This window comes from Lampetra fluviatilis, chromosome 5, assembly GCF_964198595.1.
Source record: "Lampetra fluviatilis chromosome 5, kcLamFluv1.1, whole genome shotgun sequence".
Taxonomy (NCBI): domain Eukaryota; kingdom Metazoa; phylum Chordata; class Hyperoartia; order Petromyzontiformes; family Petromyzontidae; genus Lampetra; species Lampetra fluviatilis.
Window position 1 is genome coordinate 15,577,495 of NC_136279.1, and position 16,712 is coordinate 15,594,206.

The window sequence follows — 16,712 nt, forward strand, 5'->3', positions numbered from 1 at the left end:
ATGCAACTGACTGATCAGGTCCTCGTGTGACAAATTAATCGAATTGTTATCGATTACTGAAATCTAGTGAATTAATCGAGCTCATAACTCGACTAAACGAACTATAACCCAGCTAATCACGCGACTAATCGAGCTAATACATTCTAATAATCGAGATATTATCACGCTAATAACTCAACAACTCTAGTCTCCACAAAGTTAATAACTCGACTAATCGAGCCACAATCGAATCAATCGTAAATCACAGCGCGCGCCTCTGCGCGCATGCGCAGAGACCGCCGCTCGAGACGTCAGCGGGGCGGGGCCATCACAAAGGGCGCGGGGGGGTGGGGCTCAGCGAGGTGGGGGGTGGGGTGAGAGGCGTGGGGCGGGGCTTAGCGAGGTGGGGGGGGTGAGAGGCGTGGGAGGGGGGGCTCAGCGAGGTGGGGTGGGAGGCGTGGGCGGGGGGCTCAGAGAGGTGGGGGGTGAGAGGCGTGGGGCGGAGCTCAGCGAGGTGGGGGTGGGGTGAGAGGCGTGGGCGGGGCTCAGCGAGGTGGGGGTGAGAGGCGTGGGGCGGGGCTTAGCGAGGTGTGGGTGGGTGGGGGGGTGAGAGGCATGAGGGGGCGGGGCGGTGTTTTTAGATTGCCCACGACAGGCGCGCGCCAGCCCACTCCCTGGAGTCCCCCTTCGCGCCTCCCCATTGGCCCGTAGGCGTGGCTAGACGCGAAACCACGCCCCGGGGCGCCCTAGCGCCCTGCTCGCGATTGGCCTGAAGGCGCCGGGGGAATGGGGCGGGGGGCACGCGAGGACCAATCGCGAGGCGCGACACGGGCGGAGGGGGCGGGTCGCGCGGACGGGTGGGGAATGTGAAGCCGCCTCCCTCTAGCGGCCATTTTAGCGCCGCCCGGTTCGCGGCGGTGGAAGCAGCGGAGCCGCCCGTCGTTCTCTGTCTCTCGCCTGCCCCTCTCGCTCCCTCCCCGTGTCTCACGCTTCGGCCCCCTTGTTCGTCGTGTTTTGTTGCTGCTGTTGTCGTCGTCGTCGTCCGCAGCATTTCCTCCCTCTCCATCGCCGTCAATTCCCCGCGTTCGTCGCGAGGCAGTTCATTTTGCCGCCCCCCCTCCTCCTCCCAGCAGGCGTCGGCGGTCGCAAGGTTGGGGCCGCATTCACCCCCCCCATGGGATAGGTGAGAGAGCGGGCATCGTCGTCTGGTGTCACTCCTCGCCGTGATGTTTACCAAGCGTGGGTTCTGTGTTGGGTTCGATCCGTTTGGGGGTACTTGTTGGCTTGGTGAGGGGCTGTGATTTTGGTCGGAGAGACCGCTCCCTGACACGGGCCAGACAACTACCGTGGCGTGATTTGCATCGGCCCTCGTTTTCATTTGGACAGTGTCTCCAAAGCCTGGCGGCGTGGGGGAACGTCGTTGTCTGGCTGACGCCACCGTTGTTACCATTGCTGGTGTCTCTTCATCACCCCCCCCCCCGCTGCTGCTGTTGTGTTGCGACCGGACGTGCGGTCGCATGTAAACTGCGTGTACAGTACAGTATACAGCACAGTAGATCCTAATTGTTGCGGCTCGTTGCAAGTTTCTGCTGCTGCTTCTGTCGTTGTCTGCGGCCACCGCTGCTGCTTCAGCAGTTGCTGCTGTTGTTGATGTGAATACTGCTGCTGTGAATACTGCCTTGTGCTGTTGCTGCTGCTGTTGTTGCTGTGAATACTGCCTTGTGCTGTTGCTGCTGCTGTTGTTGCTGTGAATACTTCCTTGTGCTGTTGCTGCTGCTGTTGTTGCTGTGAATGCTGCCCTGTGCTGTTGCTGCTGCTGTTGTTGCTGTGAATACTGCCTTGTGCTGTTGCTGCTGCTGTTGTTGCTGTGAATACTGCCTTGTGCTGTTGCTGCTGCTGTTGTTGCTGTGAATACTGCCTTGTGCTGTTGCTGCTGCTGTTGTTGCTGTGAAAACTGCCTTGTGCTGTTGCTGCTGCTGTTGTTGCTGTGAATACTGCATTGTGCTGTTGCTGATGTTGTTGTTGCTGTGAATACTGCATTGTGCTGTTGCTGATGTTGTTGTTGCTGTGAATACTGCCTTGTGCTGTTGCTGCTGCTGTTGTTGCTGTGAATACTGCCTTGTGCTGTTGCTGCTGCTGTTGTTGCTGTGAAAACTGCCTTGTGCTGTTGCTGCTGCTGTTGTTGCTGTGAATACTGCATTGTGCTGTTGCTGATGTTGTTGTTGCTGTGAATACTGTCTTGTGCTGTTGCTGCTGCTGTTGTTGCTGTGAATACTGCCTTGTGCTGTTGCTGCTGCTGTTGCTGCTGTTGCTGCTGATGTTGCTGCTGTTACAGCTGCTGTTGCTGCTGTTACAGCTGCTGTTGCTGCTGTTACAGCTGCTGTTGCTGCTGTTACAGCTGCTGTTACAGCTGCTGTTGCTGCTGTTACAGCTGCTGTTGCTGCTGTTACAGTTGTTGCTGCTGTTACAGTTGCTGCTGCTGTTACAGCTGCTGCTGCTGTTACAGCTGCTGTTGCTGCCATTACGATGCTGTTGCTACTCTTATAGTTGCCGTGCATCTTGCTGTTGCTGCTGATGCATCTGTAAGAGCTGTTGCTACGCCTTGCTGCTGTGCCACTATCCATTATTACTGCTTGTGTCGCAGTTGATGCGAATGTTGATGCTGCCTTTGTTTATGTTGATGCTAATGGACCTTATTCTGTAGCTGTTGCATCTTTTGCTGCTGTACTAGCGTTTGTTTGGCCGCTTTGCGTTGTAGCCTCCTGTTGAGTCTGCTGCAATTGTTGTTGTTGTGCTGCTGCTGCTGCTGCTTTAGCTGTAGTTTTTGATGCCCTGCTTTGGCTGTCAATTGTTGTTGTCGAACCGAAATGCATCCCCATGAGGCTTATTTGAAACCCATTGAAGTGCACTAGTTGCTTTTCTCGTCTCGAGGTCACTTCGCTTGTGTGACGGCGGTGTGTCTGCAGTGTTTGGCACTCCACTGGCTCATCCGTCAGCCAGACAGTTAATGTGGCTTACAGTGGACAATGACTCGAATTCCAGGAATCGTAATGAACTAATGACAATGGTTAGCATTGTACCCATACAGCAGGGTTAACGGACTTCATTGTTAAGTTGTGGTGATAGCCTCAATCGGTTAATAGTTGGAACTTTACACGCGGGTATAATGAACGTTGAACTTCTTTCGCACCATACGTAGCCAAACGTGCCAATCGGAGGTGTAATGTATGTATTGGTCAAAGCATTTTGCCTATGTGCAGCTCACGTTGAATTCGCCCAATCTCCGTCAGATCTCGGAAGTTAAGCGGGATTTGAGCCCAGAGGGCGCATGGGTGGCTAACCATGATGCAGCACACACACAAGTTGGCCTCGGGCTGGAGTGGCTACGTTGTTGGTCTGTTGAGGGTAGTTCATCCAAAATCCATTGTTGTACAACCCGTTGTGTGCAACCCACACTGAACCAGGGTGATGTGAAGTTTTTGGCGATAAAGTTCACGGCCGGGGATGCGTTCCTGAAATTCGCGGCGACGAATATCGAAACGACGTTAATAAAAAGAAACGAATGACCGGGCAGGATACTGGATGATGCCGTAAGCGACGCAAGTGTGGGGTTGAGGCGACGCAAATCTGGTAGCGGTGTTCATCAAGTGACGTAGTTGTGAAACGACGTAAATCGGGGTATTACTGTACTAGGTAATCCTCGTGCTCAGTGGAGGCTTGGGCAGGCCCTTATTTAGCAGTGCATTGCCAAAAGGGGGCTTGCGCCTGTTAACACGCGTTTGTGACTTAACCACTAGTGTGGGTGCTGATTTTCCGCTGTGTGGCCAGTGACCACCCCGGCCTGGGTGACTTCGAGGCCCGACATCTTTGGAAAACTTACAGGAGGAGGGAACATTTTTGGTAATTGTAGAGTTCCGTGTTTGTGTCCATGCTAACTGCAATGTAAACATCTGCGGTAGAGCAAGAATCGGGGACAGTGGATTTTGCTAGAGAAGAGTCACGATAAGAGAAGTGCATGGAGGAAAAATCCGATTAGTTGACCCCATGCAACATGGAACTATTGGCTTCGAGTTTGTAAATCTCTACTCTGGCAGGGAACAAAGACCAACCAGTGTGGTGAAGTATGGTCTAATAGCCCCAATTACCCGCACAGCTTGCCTTCATCTAGCAGTACATTCGTATTAATATTAATGTAATGCTTTTAAGTGGACCAAGTGATTGGCTTGTGGCTTTGGAAGATAGCCTGTAACATAAATTATGCTTTTAAATCTGATCCTAAGTATGGTGCAGTGCTTGCTTTGCTGGGGATGTTTGTAAAATAAATGTAAACTTAATTACGCAGACACGGTAATATGTTGTGTGTCCAGTGCTCGGGCACTTGGGAATTAATGTCATAGGCAGTGACAAAGTGCCATCAGATGTTGAACATGTTGTAACCACCACCATACGGTATGCATACAATTTGTACACGTTTTTACACGATGTGTCTTAAGCACAGATTTAGCAATGTACTATGAAACTCATTGAAGACAGGAGTTGGCTTCGCTGGTCATCTGTTTGATTTATATTCACATCGCACATAGCTTGCGCCATATCCTTATGCTGTTGACGGTGCATTTGTGTACCTTCTCATGTCACGTGCTTTAACATAATACAACTTATGTGTGGGAGTCATCGGCTATTCTCTTAAGTGGCCCTGGGTGGCAGTGCCTTTAGGCCTGTGCACCTATTCCTGTTTTTGAGGACTCGAAATTACATTAAATTAAAATTGTGTGAACATTGCATGATGATATTTGAGTTGACTCATGTTGACACCAGGTATATATGTTCACGTATGGATGCGTAACAACGTAAATGTGTGCATTAGAAATGGGAAAGAGGACTACTTACTATATTACTCTAATTTCTAACAAATGTGACTTTGCGGAGTTGCGCACCTCCGATTAGCATGGTTGGCTACATACGGTGTGAAGGATAAGTTCTACATTCATGCATAAAAATGTATTGGTGCACCCGAATGAATTGACAAGAATGGAAAATCCAAGAAATGTCTGCCTTGGGTCATCTCCCTGGCCACCCATAATTAAAAAAATTAAGTTAAAAAGGACGTTTGCCAACTGGCACAGCATAATGGGACCTCATTTGCCAGTACCAAAATATGAGAATAGGTTTTCCCCTTTTTTCTGGCAACAAAACAGGTGTTAGTATGATAGAACACCAAACTGAAACCTTTTACAAGGAATCATGTCTGCATTAACCACAATACTTGTGGTCAGAATACAAAAAGCATACTCTGATAATATATGCATTTTGTGTGCAACCAGAAGACGTCCTCTGGTCTAACACCATTTGAGACTAGGCTCCAAAGAAAGCTGTCTGTGGTATGGACCAATCAGTTTCAAAGACAATGCATATATTAGAGGTTTTTTGTAAATTCTGACCCAAAGTATTGTGGTTAATGCAGACATGATTCCTTGTAAAAGGTTTCAGTTTGGTGTTCTAACATCCTAACACCTGTTTGCCAGAAAAAAGGGGAAAACTTATTTTCATATTCTGGCACAGCATTTACATTCTGGCAGAGAAGGGCATATCGGAAGTGGCTGAATGATGCATCTCTTCATAACTTAATAGATCTCTAAACTCAAGATACTCGCTTGTGTTAGTCGGTGTTTTTAGATTTATATATGTTGTATGTAATGGGTTCAAGTCACCCCTGCAGCCCTTAGAGGGGCTATCATTAACTGCAGTGTTAGAAATAATGGTATTTGGCATCTAATTACAATGTTTGATCAAATAACCCGTGGAAGGCTGGTGAATCGGTCCACCCCTGATTATTAGAATGAAAGGGAATTCTTTATTGTTTTTACAGAGTAATTACAATGTGATCTACAAACAGTCCAGTTCTGCTTGAAGGATCTCTACGGCATATTCTTCTGCACGGCAAGTCAGTACTGTAGCTACAAATAAGGGTGATGTATATGTTAGAAGATTATTACTGAAACTGGGTACAGTCAGCCTCTGTCGCAACTCACATGCATCATGCCAGCAATGAGCTTGCCGTTTGGGAGCAACACCTGATGATAAATGCAGAGGAAACGGTAATTGCCGTCATACGGTGCGTGATGTTAGCAATGATTACTTCCCCCGGCCGTGAGCAGTGTAGCTCACGGCCGATTCCGGTTTATCGACATAGGTCCTCTGCATTGGACAAGCGGAAGCATCTTAACTTATTGACATCTACCTGACGTCTAGATTAGGACTAAACTTATCACAAAATCATCTTTTCATTCTTATTCAGGCGTAATCTGCTCATCTATGAAGGTTCCCCCCTTAATGAACATGAATGTAACGCTCAAGGCATGCAACGATTCAGCACAGCGATTCCGTCCGTGATTGTTTGCACAATTAGGAGTTGTAATTTTATTGAACAGTCGGTGTTTTAAAAAAAAAAAATTGTCCATTTCATTTTTGTTCCTCGTTTTTTTTGTCTCAATTGTAAAGTTCTGTTCACGCCATTAGCCTAAATCTAACCGCATATTGTTAATCTTGATTTGTGAGCATATTGTCAACTTAGCGTTATACAATTAGGACTTCATCTCATGATCATAGAATAATTCCCCTGATGTTATCCGCCGTCTTTAATATTTGTACAAGTACAGTGTGGGGTGCTGGCCACCTATTTTGATGTCGCCATGCTTCGGAACGAAAATGGATTCGTTCACAAGACTTGAGGTCTCCATGGAATGTGTCTTTGTCTCTTCGTCAAAGTTTCACTTTGAATGTAACTTTTCTTCACGTAGTTGATTTTGTGAAAATAAACTTAGTCCAACTACAAATCTTTCCTGGCTCGTGGACTTGTGCCTAAGTTGTTGTCTGGCACGAGTTTTTAGCTTCGATAATGAGACAAAGGATTTTAAAATCACTGTCATATGCTCTCTGTTGACGTCACTGCAGTGATGTTATATAAAGTAAGGGATTAACACCACCGCGGTGTCCTGACTGATTTTAAAGTATTATCTTTCTCATGAACAAGGCTTTTAAGTGTCTTAACAGCCCAGAACGCACATCTTAGATGCGTCACTGTAAAGCAAGAGCCGTTTTTGGCCTTAATTTTTCTTTTAAACGGAGTCGGCTATTTTTCAACAGTATTTTTTTTTCTCAAGTCAGACAGCCGGCAACACGTCTCGACAGTGGGCACTTTCTACGTTGTACCACCACACTGCAGACTATAACCCCAAGTGTCCTTTCGTCACGTTGTAAGCTTGGCTATAATTTCCCTAAAATTGCCTCTGGTAATTACATGCGCTTGGGTTTAGGGCCTCTAATGTATATCCGCACCGTGCATTGTTATTAAAAAGAAGGGTAATTGTTACACGCGAGCTGTAAATGTTCCTTTTTGAAGAAGTTTATTTTTCTGCACTTAAAAATATTGCACCGTTTTTACGTCCAATGCATTTGTTTGCTTTTTCGTCACGCTAACGGCCGTATTATTTGTACGTATTTTGTGCGAAGGTTGAATTTGGTGACATGAATGCGTATATAAGTGCAAGTTAATGACTGACAGCAGCACATGCAAAAGACTGTGCGAGTCTCTGGAGAAACGCAGCGTATTGTGCATGTGCTGTTGCTCGAGTTTGCAGAGAGAATGTGTAAAAATGGTGTTGAGACATCTACACCAGGCGTGCGATTCGCGCACCCTGCCAGCGCCCCACTCTTTGAAAAAGTCACGTTTTGGGGTCACACAAATTTATGTATTTTTTATTTTTGTCTTCTTCGCGCTGCCTCCATTGTCGGTTTCTCTGCTTTTGCCACTAGTTTATCTATACTGTCCCGATGAGCACAGTTGGCTACGTATGGCGCGAAATAAGTTACATGCATGTGTACATACGTACGCCCCTTTTTGTGCGATCATTCAATGTGCACCGTCTCTTTCTGTTGAATGTGTCCTGTCTTGCGCTGCCTTGTTCATTCAGACCGTGAGCCCAACGGAAACGCTTGCATAAATCTACACAATCTTGTTGTGTGCACAATTTTGCGCATTTACAGTATTGGTAGAGTAAGACTTGATTTTTTGATTCATGAATCGTGAGAATCCTGGTATACACAGTACTTTAGGTATACAATCGACCTTGATCTAACAGGTTGTTCCCATTAGCAGAAACCATAATGTAATGGTCTGCCTATAGGTTGTGCAATAGTGTACGTTTACCGTGCAAATATGGTGAAATAACCCTCGTGACTATGATGGTTAAGTGGATTATTTGACCATACTGCACCGTGCTGGTCAGCGCAGTTTGCTAATCGCTTGGAGCATGGTTGTGCAAGCATATGTGTGGTGGTTGACCATCGGAGCACTATCCAGGCTCATTTCAGCTTAACTCGTTCTGTTGAGATTTTGTGCATTCTGGGTGGTTTTGCCAGATGCATTGTATGTATACAGTATAATATTTGTTTTTAAATAAGCAGTGTGGAATGGGTATTTTAAAACAGTATTGGGCTCACTCAAGCAATGGAGCAGTTGTCATCTTTATTAGCGACTAGGCCAGTGGTGTAATTTCCATGTTCTTATGGAGATGGCCATTGTCAACTGCACGAACTTCGCTGCAGCTTTGCACTTTTAAATCTAAATTGAAAACTCATTTTTTTGAGAACTGCTTTTTGTGTTTAGTTTGTCATTCTCCCACACCCCCGATTAGCACGGTTGACTACGTATGGTGTGAAATACGTTCTACATACATACAAGCACCGTTGAAATATTTTTTATAGGGTCCAGAGGTGATGGGCTAAGGTGGATCCCACGAACCTGGGTTTGAACTCGTGACGTGGATGTTGGGTCACGGGGATCCATCCACGTTCACGCGAGTCATCGTGCAAACGTGTTTTATATTGCCACACTGATGCAAATGGTGTAAAACATTAACACATAGATAGCTGCCTATAATTTACCATTGGTATTAGTCTTGCACTTTACTGCCACGTTAAGGCGGTTATGCCATTGCATTGATAATCTGGTTAAAATAAACAGTGAAGATGCTGATTTTGATAACCCCACCTACGAGTACAATAATCTTAAATGGTTTTGTGAGATGTTCAATGCCTGATGAACCTTGCCTGTTTTGTCATTTTCGTCGTGGTGGGTTTTTTCTACCTGAATGGGTCTCTTGACTTGTCACTTATTTAGTTTTTTTGGTCAGAAAACCAAAAAACAGTTGTCTCTTATTTCCATAACATGTACCCTTTGTGCACACTCCTTCATTTAAAAGATCATTCCCAGGCATGTAGTTTTGCACATGGCTCCTCCTTTGAAGTTTGCCCACTTACGTTAATTTTCAGTGTGGAATATGCCCTATATTTTGTTCCGTGGGATATACTGCTTTCTCATGGAAGTTGGGTCATTGTTTAAGAGATGTTGTTAGGTTTTATATTTCGGTGTCTTCCTCAGCTGTATCGATTCATTTCTTAAGATCGATTCTTAGGGCATGAATCCATATTCTTAATTTACTCTTGTTGTTTGTCCTCAACAATTGTGTACCACTTGATTGTGCTTATCACTTGATTGTGATTATCAAGTTTTTTTTAAGCTCAGAGACATGAAATGCTAAGTCGTTACGGAGTAACCCTTTACCCTGAGCCTTGATAACAAACTGTTTATTAGTGAGTTCCTCAGACATAATCGTTTGGTTTAATATTTCTTGTTGGCCCTTAATTTTTATATTTACTTATTTTAAATTGTAGACTGCTTCATTTGAAACACAAATGCCCTTTTTTGTAGCATCACGTGCAACACATACATTTCCATTCAATTCATTATTTAGCTATGTAGTCACATGATTCTTGCAAATAAGAATGCTTGACCTTCGTGTTCATTACGCATTACGGTTCACACTCAGCCCCGAGGTGGAGCTAAATAACTGACTGGAATTAATACGTTGGCTGCACGGATGTTTTGTGGACGAGCGAGTGTTTCATGTGCGTAGGATTGTGTTTTAAGAGATTGGTTGTTTTTTGCAATTCTGTGGTTTAGTGCAAAGGCTTCCAAATCCATCTTGTCGTCGTTTTTTTTTGTCCTAAGGATAGTGGGCACGGAGTGAATGGCTGGTGGTTATCAAGCACAGACGGACTTGGAATGTTCTTGTTACAAAGGAAGTGGAACAAACGTTGAGAACAGCACAAAGTAGCTGGAAAAGATGCAATGTGATATAACCAAAACGAAACTACAAAAAGCACAGACTTACTAGTCAGATTTGCAGTTAAGTACATAATTGGATTTTAATATAGCGTATTGCTAACCATAATAGTTTGTAGGAAATTGTACTCATTGGTACTCGTAAGTCGAGGGCGGAACTTGTATTGAGAAGATCATGAAAGGGGTGCATTGTGAGGCCTTTATCATTCGGCGGATGTTTACAGCATGATGCATTTGAGCAATATGTTTCCAATATGATCCACTTGTTACATATTGAAAGTATGCTTTTGCTGGTTATATCAAAAAGGGTTGTTTGAAATTAACCTAGTAGCCAGCTGAATGTATCTGGATTGCACATAATTATGGGTAATTGAGTTTAGTTGGTAATTGTATGTGCAGTCTGTTTTCGTATAATGAAATAGTTGGGCATTATGGAAAAATCGTGTTATTATGAATAATATATAATATAGGGTAAAGCACACTCCATAATAACATGTGAGATGCGTATGCAGGCTGAACAAAGACCGAGGTGCGTGGGTAGCATCTAGAAGCATCCAGCAGCATCCCTCCTTTTGTGACGTTTACGACAAGGCAGCCGTACAACTGCTTGTTCCTACTCGCGCGATGTCGTTGTCTTCACTCAATCGCGTTGTATCAAATTCGCATCCGCGCTATAAAAACGTGTTTCCTCATTCATCACGTTATATCCAATGTGCGTTATATATCCAATTCACGTTATGAAAACACGCGTTATAGGAGGACAGTTTAGCCCAAATATATTTATTTAAAAATGTAAATGCTGAAACATATTTTCATTGTTTAGTGTAAACTGTTAATCCAAGGGAAGCCTATGCAAATAATGCTCCGATGCATTTTATCTTCCATTCTGGATCGCATAAATACCTGTCACGTGGCAATGAAGAGAGTGCATTGGTTATTGAAGTTTGTCTTGGAAAATATTTAGCATTAAATGGAAATGAACAAGGATATTGAGTTCCAAGGGAGGAAAGATTCCCAGCACCACTCTTCATATGTTGATTTTTCTGATGGCCCTGGTGAGTCCTGCTTTGGTACTGTGCCATGCAAGTCAGGTTTTGACAGATTATTAGTGGCCAAACCTGAACTGTGAAATCAAGTTTATCCTATATAATTAGTTTTATTTTCCCCAAACTCAAAATATCTGCTTCTGGTAGTTCCGTATTGGTTTAGTCATCCAGTAAAAAGATCTAAGCACCCAGACAATGCAGTGGTGTGCATGCTGCATGGGATAGTGAGTGATCCATAGTGTATTGATTGGGACTATATATCACTTGAGGTCTATAGTCAGTGGAGTGGTGCATTGGCTAGGCATTTGTGAAGGTCATGAATGTCTTTTTTATATATAGTGGTTTTCATATTGTTAACTTGCAGCCACCCACCTTGGGCACAGAAGCCAATCGCTAGCAATGAACATTTGGGTGTTTGTGAAGTCAGATCGTCAGCAATACCCAGAAAACTTAGAAGTATACACCTGATTTTTTTTTCCATTTATGTGAATTGGCCAATCAATGTTGATTCTTCTATAATGAATATTTGGGGATGTCCAAATGCATCGCCACTCGTAATTTATTTGTAATTTAGTAACTTGAGACATTTTAAATATGCTGAGTTAATGTTATGTTTGTTTTGCAATTTAATTAATGACCTTTTAAAAGTCTAACCACTGTACATTCAGCCTGCACCAGAAATAAACTTGCACTCTATCCAAATCTCATTTAATTACTTTGTTTGGCAAACACATGTGACTGTTGTAGCAACACTGCTTTTCTCTGTAGAATGGTCTGTGTGTTTCGTCCATAATTTTGGTCATTGAAATGTGTTTTATGCTTTATTTGAAAATATATTTTTTTACTTAATTAATGCCTGGGCTCAATGGCAACTGTTTCAACAAAGTAATGTAGGAATTGAAATGAATCCTTAATTGAATAAAGCATTGGTGGTTTTTAAATTAAATTTTAATTTGAATCTGAAATTACCCTTCTCTTTAAAGCAAGGTGTTGTCTCTAACTAATTGTCTCGATTTTCAACTGCCACAGCAAAATTAATTGCTTTTTGGGGTTTGACGTGTACCTGCAATTGTGTGCAATATTGTATTTTTAAACCATGGAAATGCTCCTTAACTTCAATGCAGGTATTGTGTATTGATCTTCTACCATGCAGTAGGTAAATAGACTTGGTTTTCATATCGTTTCAGTAATGCAAATTATGGTGCTTACCGTATGAATAATGCTTACAGAAATTAGGGTTCTGTGTGGTGTAATGAAAATTGTTTCGTGGGATTGGTTAAATGAAAAAACAAGTAATCAAAGTTTCACCTTTTAAGAATCTTTACTTAAAGCTTTCACGACTGCAAGAATCTGTTTGAAGGCATACGAAACAAGCACAATTCACAACTCGGGGTCTTGCCATAGGTCCAAGCATTGTGTACATAGAAACTCCTCCTTGGTAACGGGGTTTTTATACCTGAAACAGGAGCGTGCGTGTAATAACGATAAAACCTGTTGCTGCCATGCACTGCCCTTTTTACTGGGAGACTCAATAATCTGTTTCCAAACATTGGCATGTAGAATGCACACAGTGCCCTTTTTATAAGCAAACAAGGAAGGAAACAATATTTTTGTTGATCTTGGTAATTGCGAGCAATGCTCCTATTTGGCTGGTTTGGACTGTGACGCTGACGTGCGACGGCCTGTGTTTGTAAATGATGTCCGAGGCTCTATCGTGCACTTCCCAGCTGTCTGTACCAAAGGAAGGCAAAAGAATCATGCCGCCCTCCTTCCACCCACAACTCGATGAATTGTCACACATCAGGGTTATGACTTGATTCAGAAAAAATCCATTCTCTTACGTGTTGTTTGTACTTTAATTTTACTTTATCGCGTGTTGCCTGTGTCAATTTGTCAATTAGCATACACGGAATATTTGCATGTAATTTGTGTAGGTTATGAAAAAAATACATGATTACAAGGCTCGATAAATGTGCACGTGGCGGAGCTTCAATTGTGAAAATAAGAATACATTTAAATCGGTGAATCATTGTCATGTTGCCCAGGTTGTGCATAGCCACAAATGCTAGGCTTTCCGCAAGCACAATAGTAGTTGTGAGCATTATATTCAGAAGACTTACCCGACAGATGGTGGGGCAGTGCTACCTGAATTATTTTCAAATGAAGTTGAATGTGTCTTATGATATGACAGCATGAACACATTTGGAGGAATACATTTTATGGAAAGGAAAACAAACAATTGTACAATCGTTGTCTTTTCACATTTCAAACCTCACCCGCTGCATAAAACATACAGAATTTTGTAGCTGCTAGTCCAGTGAACCCAGCCTCATTGTACCAGTGCTTAACATCAACACGGTGACCTGGTGTTTTGCGGGCAGTCGATATTTACGATCAGTGTATTGCAATCCTCACGTTACATGTGTGGTTTTTTTTTGCCCATGACCGGGGAATTGCAGCTGAACGGCGTCAAGCCACGGTAAGCAATGGGTAACCAGTGCAGCTCTGTGCAACGGAGCTGTGACCCACTTAGCATGGCGGGGAACAAAGCCCAGGAAAGACGCTAACGATCTTGAAGACAAGGGCCCTGCCTTCATCAATGCTGCCTAATGGGGGAGGGGGGGGGTGAGGCACTTGGAGCATTTTTCAGGCTTTTGGATCAGAGGGCATTCAACAAGTGGCCTTTTTTTGTAAAGGTGTGACTACTGCAAAACAAGTAATCTTTTGGCTTGAACAGCATTGGTGAAGTAACTTTGACATTGTGTTTTTAGTTAAATGGTTAATAGCACATGAGTAGCCTAACCAACAATCTTTATTTTTGAGAATTGTTTCCTTCTAATTTATTTATGTCTGTCATCACTACCTGTTCTCACTTACCTTATCACCCAAATCTTGCCTCAGATTCCCTCTGGCCATGCATGATATGCTTTGTGTAGATGGTTTTATCTCTTGATTAATGATAGTTTGTTCCTTAATAGCACCATTACCACAAGGATATTGCTAAAGTTTTGCAAGCCATTTTTTGGCTTTCTTCAACATTGAGATTATGTGAGTTGGTATAATTTTTAATTGTCAACACTGGTGAGCTTTGGTTTTTGTGACGCATCTCCACACTTCTTATTTAACAATCGTTATGTGCAGTCCACAATTTTAAGCAGAAAAGACGAATATTTTGTTACTAAATGAATAACGTCCATGAGGATTAATGTTTGCCTTTGCACAAATCAATAGAGTGCATATTATAAACAAAATATTAAGAGTAACCCCACTCACTGCTTTTAGAACAAACATTTCAGCATTTTACATCATTGCCCACATTGGGGCATCCGCGTTCTGGGTATGAGCTGAAATGCTTCTGTCCAGGTGGCGTTGCAGAAAGGTCAGGGGTTCAAATCTCGGTCTGGGTCAAGTTCGCCTGGCTTTCCGAGGGCATTAAAATTAGCGCCACTTCGAGTGTGAGGTCTTAACAAGAGACCGATCACAACGGGTGTGTGTAAAATCTATCCTCACCCCTAGCTCCTGTCTGCCAATGGGGATATGAGCACCACTGGTTTTGAGTGGCCACACACCTGAACCTGTATTGTTGGCAATTAAAGGTTTCCTAACTGGAATGATTGTTCGTGTGTAGTTGTACTGTATGTATGTTGAACTTCTTTCACACCGTACATAGCCAACCGTGCTAATCGGAGGTGCGGATTATGAATCGCACTTCATATTAAATGGCACAGAAGCAAACAATATGGAGACCTAACAGATGTTTCACTGCAAGATTGACGGACTAATGCTGTTAGGCAGTGACACAAGGCCCCCCCCCCCCATTTCACGTTAAGTTTTTCTTGTATTTTGATGTAGCCGAGGACACTGCCACTCATTCATGTAGTAGCTGTCCGCCCATGGCTTTATTACACTCACACAGCTGCCACCTCCCCTACATTCACCTCTTTGTTGGCTGCAGCCCCATTTTTGAAATGTGGTTTGGCATGATTACAATAAGCTCACGCACTCCCCATTGTATAAGACATTCAGTCCAATTGATGTTACCAAGGTCATACATGCGACTTTTCCTAGAAAGCAGCTTGGCAGTCAGGTGTTTAATGATTCGTCATGTGAATTGATCCTTATGCTTAATATATACATGCATTGAACGATATATATAAGAATCAATAATTTACAATGGAAAAAAAAGCTCAAGCATTATCTCTACAGTCTTGGAACTAATGACAACTTTGTCTCCTCTCATCTGATTGTGTATGGACATCTCCACACGTGGCCTTTTGTGCCTATGACCAAATCACTTGGGATGTGCCAAATCTCTTTAGATCTTGGAAGTTTTGCAGGTTTGAGTCTGGATAATGCTGGGATGGGTAACCACTTTGCATAACCTGACCTGGGCAGTGTGGGGCTGTGTGGTGGGCAGCAGAGGGCAGTGCAGTTAAATCCATTGTTGTGATGTACTGATTTTTGACCAGTGTGGATAAGTATGTTCATATAACCCCCACTACTCACATGGGATCGGGAGGCCCTCATTTCAGCAGTGGATTAGCAAAAAGGCTGTACATTTACAGTTGTACATCCATTTACATGGGTATGCATATACATACCAGAAACATGCATGCACGTGTTAAAGCACTGGCTGCTTAGAAATAAACATGTAACGGGATCTGAAGTTCACTCGCCTGAAATTAAGTGTGTATCACTTAAATGTTATCCTGGAACTGCAATAGTAAGAGTATTAATCACCCGCAATGCAGTGCTTACATATTTATATTAGTGCGCACTTAAATGGAATATATGACAAGTCTATCCGAATTCGTAAGAAGTTTCCATGAATAGCACACCGCACATTTGCAGCTCAGTTTCTTAAGGGGCAATTCTATGATTATGTTACATTGGTGATGGCATCATTAAATGTCGTCTTTTTTTTTTACGAAATCCAAGAAGGCGACCCATGTAAATATGATTGCCTTGGGCATAATATTACATGCAGATGTACCTTGGGTGCAATGTTGTTTAATCAAAAGACTGGTACTTGGCATACACTTAGATGTGAAATGCACGTCACCGCTTGTTTAAAGCCTGCAATCAAGTGGCATCCCCCAATTCTTGCACAGGCCCCAGAACCATTATACTCATCACCACCAGTTACACAGCTACACTTTAACTGAGACGACCAGGATTCTGGTAGCATTTTGAAATATACTGCCAAGACGTGCAGGACCAGCAGCCGTAATTATTCACACGTTTTGAAAATTAGTGGCACTTTTCCCTTGGGCGCCCTTTTGCGAGAAGCTCTAATGTTATGTGTTGTGACATTTCCAAGATGTCTTAATGGGGTAGCTTGCAGCTGTGTATTCATCCGCATCTTTCACACCAATTGTGTTTCTAAGCGTCTATAACCAAATCGTTCAGAAGTGCGTCCGATATCATTAGACGTCGGAGGATAAGCACGGTTGAGCATGCACGGTGTTTGGATGGGTGACCACCAAACACATCCAGGTTGT

General features: G+C 43.4%; 1 protein-coding gene across 3 annotated transcripts in view; it reads left to right on the forward strand.

The window, feature by feature from the left end:
• The first annotated feature begins 851 nt into the window (after positions 1–851).
• LOC144932649 (tyrosine-protein kinase Fyn-like) overlaps positions 852–16,712 on the forward strand; it is a 40,224-nt gene continuing 24,363 nt past the window's right edge. For 2 of the 3 annotated variants that reach the window (XM_078856931.1, XM_078856930.1), the window contains exon 1: positions 852–1,162. The gene's annotated coding sequence lies outside the window, so the exon portion shown is untranslated. The remainder of the gene's footprint in view (positions 1,163–16,712) is intronic. The other variant, XM_078856929.1, reaches the window with a different exon arrangement.